Genomic DNA, 6,203 nt, shown 5'->3' with positions numbered 1-6,203 from the left:
AAATTAGTAGAATATCAACACATTTCTTGAAGAACAAATGTCAGTGAATTCTTTAATAAATTTTATTTTATTATATAAAAAGTCTATTTAAATGGAAGAAAATGACTATTGAATCAAGTTGAAAAAGGCAATAAGTAATCAAGCATTGTTTTCAAGCTTATGAACATATGTTCTTTGTCAGCAAAAGTAGTTTATCTTTTAGGATATATATATATATATATACACACACATGTAGGGTATATATATACATACATATATTTTTTTAAAATTTTTTTAGTACTGGGGATTGAACTCAGGGGCACTTAACCACTAAGCCACATCCCCAGCCCTTTTTTGTATTTTATCTAGAGACAGGGTCTCACTGAGTTACCTAGGGCCTCACTATATTGCAGAGGCCGGCTTTGAACTCGAGATCCTCCTGCCTCAGCCTCCTCAGCTGCTGGGATTACAGGTGTGTGCCACCATGCCTGGCTAGGCTATATTTCAATGTGTTGCAAACCTGCTGTGCTTTAGAAACAGGAGTGAGTAAGTCCCAGTCCCTAAAATCAAACTGCTCACAGTACTGATGTGCGAGTGTATGTGTGTGGGGGTGTGGGTGCACTTGTGGATGTACACATTTACCTACTCTTATAAGTCAGTGACTCATTCCTATTGCTGTGTCCTTCACTCATCCCCCACCTCTCTCGGAACAAATACTTTCTATGTCTTCTCTTTTCATAGCATTTACTGCTAGACCACGCTTAGTTATCAGTTAGTGATTTCTCAGTGGAGGTTGAACTCTGTAGGGCATAAATACTATTTATGCTTTATATAATCTGCATAGAACCTTCTAGTTACTGGCACATAATTTTAACAGAATATGTCTTCAATGAATTCTAAGTGCTTGTGTTGTGAGGAAAGAGAGGATCCTATTTTCCTCTTCTTGCTTGACCAAAGAAAGATGTTGAATTTCTTTCCTGAGCCATGTAGTAGGTTTCTGGTAGAGTGAGGCATCTTGATTCCCAGCCAGTGCCCTTTACACTATCCTCTGGTGCTTCTGCCTGATCTTCAGTTAATCCTTAAGGGCTGCTCTTGTGAAAGGACCTAGGCTAAGCTATGAAAAACAGCTTTTGCAGTGAATGGACACATGAAAATGTCAACATATATTTCTGCTTATTCGATATATAAATAAATCGTTTTACATGGATTAGACTAAAAAGCCAGTGAAAGGAACTTGGAAGCTTTCCTCATTAGTGTGAACAGAAAGGTTGTGAATTCAACCATTTCCCTTCCATATTTTAAAGATAAAAGGCACAGTTTCACAGACTTCCATAGCTCATGCCTATAAAAACTCCAAGAAGTTATAGGTTTGCTTTATTCTTCTAGTAAGATTTTCCCTGGAACCTCTGCTGGCTGAGCTGAATTACATTTGAACATGAAAATCCTTCTTAGTGACTCAATCAAAAATCTTGAAGACCATTAGTTAGATGACTATATCATTTATCATCAAAATCAGAAAACAGTGAAAGTGGGTGCTAGTGGTACGTGGGCATGATCTGAATATATGGTCATACGAGATTTAAATCATGCATACTCCCTATTTATCAACAGACCAACTTACCCTAAAATGAGTATTTTAAGTAAAATACAAGCACAAATTTTAAAAAATTGTTATTTTTCTATTGGCTTTCCAATCTAGAATAACATTCTTTTAAATTCTTTTTTCTTTTTAATGATAAAATAATATTTTTTAAAAAACCAAAAAATTTAAAGTCCTTCATTTCTAGGTACCTCAGCCTCTTAATTTCCCTCCTCAGTTGTAGTCATTGTGTGGAGAGTAATCTTCCAGATATTTACAACACACACACACATACACACACACACACACACAAACCAATAAAAAAACCAAACAAACAAAAAAACCAATGAGCTGTCACTCATGGAGCTGTACTTCAGAGAGCCTTTTAAACAAAAGGTGAGTATGTTGGCTTAGTGGTATGAAATACACTGAATCTGAAAAATCATGATTTGATGTCAAGATAATATTTATAATAACTGTAAGTTTTAGTTTCCTAGGCACAGTACCACTAACTGGGTGCTTTAAAACAATGGAAATATATTGCCTTATAGAAGGCGAGACTAGAAGTCCAAGATCAAGATGTTGACAGGGCCATGTTGCCTCTGGAATTTGTAGGGAATTCTTCCTTGTCTCTTGGTAACTGCTGGTGGTTTTCTGGGAATTCTTGGTGTTTTTTGGTGTGCAGCTGTATACCTCCATTCTCTGGCTTGTCATCAAAGATGTTCTCCTAGTATGTTCCTTTCTTCACATGTTCATATCTTGACAAGGACAGCAGTTACATGGGATTAGAGGCCCACTCTACTCCAGAAGGACCTCACCTTAACTATGTTTTCAATGACCCTATTTCCAAAACAGGATCACATTTTGAGGTACTGGGGTTAGGACTTCATATCTTTTTTTTTTAAGAGAGGGACACTGTGGAGAGTGGTGACAGAGGATGAACAGAAACTGAGATTGGGGGTCTCTGAAGACCTTATGGCGGTGGTATGCCTGGTGCCTGGGAATGTTTCTGTGCAAGAGCACAGGATGCTTAGCTGCTGTGGCAATGCCCTGCATGAGGAGGCTCTGTGCAAGAGTCCTGTCAGCTCTGACCTTGATCTCAGACACACAGCTCCTGGGAAGGAAGGAATTCTTATGCTAGACGACCACAATATTTCACCAGCTCTGCTTCTCCAGTTCCTGTCTGCTTTACAGTAACTTTAAACAATGAACTTTCTTGAGAGCTACACAAAGCTCTTAACATTGCACACTGCAACTGTGGAAATGCTACATAGATGTCCTGGTTTCTGTAACTTTCCTGAATACAGTGGTTGCATAGTCTTTAACCTGATAATGAGACATATATAAATAAAGATTGCTGGCATAATTCTTTAGATCTGCATCTCTATCAAAGAGCAGAGCTCGACCTGATCCCAGATTAATCTTCAAAATCTGTGTTTGTGAATCTTTATTTTCCAATCCCCCTTTGACCCTTGTCACACCCGAGAGTTTGGTTGCGCTGGTGGAGGCAGGACACAATATCATCCATGTCAGCAAGTTATCTTTGTAAACCAATAAATTAAGTCTGTAACAAATAAGCAGTAAAACCTGAGAGTTTTCTTCTCATGTTTGAGAGAATCTACATGGGCAATTATTGATAGATATAGAGAAACTTGAAAGAACTGACCTCAGTTAACCAAAACCCCAACTCACTGAAAAAAGTGTATTTGGACTAGTCTTTTTAAAAGAGTGATTATTACATAGAAATAATCAGGTATCATGAGCATAACTTTTTATTAAATTAAGCAGATATAAAACAGTATTTCTAAATATGTGTACAGAAAGAAGAATTCTAACAAACACCCATGGTCCCACAACACAGTTTTAAAAAATAAAATACTATTAGTCTTCTTGAATTTTTAATTATATAAAAAATTTTAAAGTACATTTTTCACTTAAAATATATCTTTTAACATGTTTGTTTTTAATGACAAAATTAGTATGTTGGTATATGTTGTTTATTATAAAAATATATATGATTCAAAATTATATGGGATAAAATTTGAAGTCTTCCCATGTCAGTGATACCTTCTACACATACATAAATCTTTGGAATAAGGACAGGGAGTTGCATAATATGTCTTTATCCTAGTTTACATAATCAATCATCCAATATGAAAATTGTTTCCATTTTTCTGCTACTATAAATAATGCTGCAGTGAACAACCTTCTACAAATAACATGATCACTTGTGCAAGTGTATAAGGTGAACTTCTAAAAGTAGAAATGATGAATAAAAGGCATGAATATACATTTTAAATTCGTATGAATCTGAGTTGGATTCCTAGTATGTGAAATGAAAATGGTTCTAAGTAAAATAATTGCTGTAACAGTCTCCAGGAAATTAACCAGTCAACACCTGAACCCAAATTCTAGTATTCTAGTCTACAACTCATTTGATTATATTCCATAGAAAAATGGATTCTCATCTCAAAGGTAGTCAGGGAAAGTCCCACAATGCTAGGCCACCAGGTGGAATTTCCTGGGGTAAGAACTTTTATATGATGATTTTCATTTAATCATTTAACAAATATTCCACATCAATAAATGAGGGGGAAAATGATAAAATCCAAGACACTTTCATGATAAAAACTCTTAAGTAAACAGAAAGAGAAGGAAACTTCAACCTGGTAGAGGGCATCTGCAAAACACTCACAGCTATCATACCTAATGGTGAAAGACTGAATGTTTCCCCCTAAGGTCAAGACCAATACAAGGACATAGGTGCATTCTCACCACTTCTATTCAACATTGTACTAGAGGTTCTAGCTGGAGCAATTAGATAAGAAAATGAAATTAAAGCTTTCAGATTGGAAACCTGATAAAGGATCTGTGTTCAGAATACATACAGAACCTTTAAAACTCAACAACAGCAATACTGTTAAAAAATGAGCAAAGGATCTGAGTAGCTCTTTCTCACAAAAAGAAGACCCCAAATGGTCAACAATTAAATGAAAAGATGCTCAACATTCACAGGGAAATGAAAATAAAAAATACAAGATAGCACTTCTTACTTACTTGAATGGCTAACATTAAAAACAAAGCAAAAAATAACAAGTTCTGGCAAAGATATGCAGAAACCGGAGTCATCAAACATTATGGTGGGAATGAAAATGGTACTGACCATTTGAGTTAAATGGAGCTACCATATGGTCCAGCCCTGTACTCCTAGGTATATACCCAGGAGAAGTGAAAATGTATGTTCACGAAAAAATTGTTCATAACTGCATTATTTATAATGACCATAAGGTGGAAACAACCCAAATATTCATTAAGTGATGAATCAATAACAATACATGGCATATTAATACTATGAAATATTATTTGGTCAAAGAAAGGAATGAAGTACAGAGCTGATAGATGCTACAACATGGATGAACCTTGATGACGTCATTCTGTGTGAAAGAAGTTGGTCTCAAAAACCCCATATTCCATTTTCATGTCATATTACAAACAGGCATTTCCACTGAGAAAGACAATACATGAGTGGATACTTACAGTTGTGAGGAATGGGGTGACTGGGGAGATAGTTACAGGACACTTCTTTTGGAGGTAATGAAAATGTTCTAAAAACTATTATAGTGGTTGCTGCAAAACTGTGAATATACTAAAAAAAAAAAAGCCATTGAGTGTAAAATACTAAAAAACCACCGAAGGTTACACCTTAAAGGAGTGACTTGTATTGTATACAAATTATCAATAAAGCTGTTGCAAAAAAAGAAAAAAATAAATAAACCTCTATCAACCAGGCAAGTTTAACTCCCAGCTCTGCCCCTGACTGGCTATGTAACTTTATGAGTATTACTTTCTTATGCCTAGTTACCCCGTAAATAAATGGATATAATAATATTTTCTGTCTCACAGGGTTGTTATAAAGATTAAGAGAGAGAATATGTATAAGAATAGTGTCCAGTTTAAAAAAAACTGTTGTGCCTTTTATTATATCCTGTTATTCTTGAAATCACTGCACAAATGCCTTACCTCCCATTACTCCACCATTATAAATAACAGGGATCAAACTCTAGATCTAAAGTTCTTTTCCTAGGAGTAATTTTAACTACACTGTGTTCAAGACATTTAGAAATTAGGTGCCCTGTTTATTTGGAAATTTTCTTTTCTCCTCACTAATGGCATGTATAGAAATTAATTGTTTGAAATTTATTCTTTTATGAGGGAGAGTGAAGAAAGGTAGTCCAATTAGTAATTTGTACTTAGAAACAAGTGGAGAAATTGTTCAGGGAAAGGGGAAACAAAGGATGAATTCAAAACGAGCCAATCATATAAATCACTTTATAATCATATACAAACCTACAAGAATTGTAACCCTTTCGAGAATAAACAAACCTCATCTTTTGTAGGGAACAAAACAATAACATTGGAAATTGGACCTGAGTCTGACTTCTGAATCTCATTAATTTTCCTCTTCTGTAAAATGAGAATGAGCTTTAAGAATTAAGTTAAACTCTTTAAAGTGGAAATACCACTGCTTACTTCACAAGAGTACAGTGAGACATACAAACGCTTAAATTTGGACAACATAAATATGTCTGAAATCTCAGGCATCTCTCCGACCTCAGTTTCTAGTTTTATAAGCAAACGTCTTCCC

Source organism: Sciurus vulgaris (assembly GCF_902686455.1).
Source record: "Sciurus vulgaris genome assembly, chromosome: 12".
In the NCBI taxonomy this organism is placed as follows: domain Eukaryota; kingdom Metazoa; phylum Chordata; class Mammalia; order Rodentia; family Sciuridae; genus Sciurus; species Sciurus vulgaris.
This window is presented reverse-complemented; position numbering follows the sequence as displayed.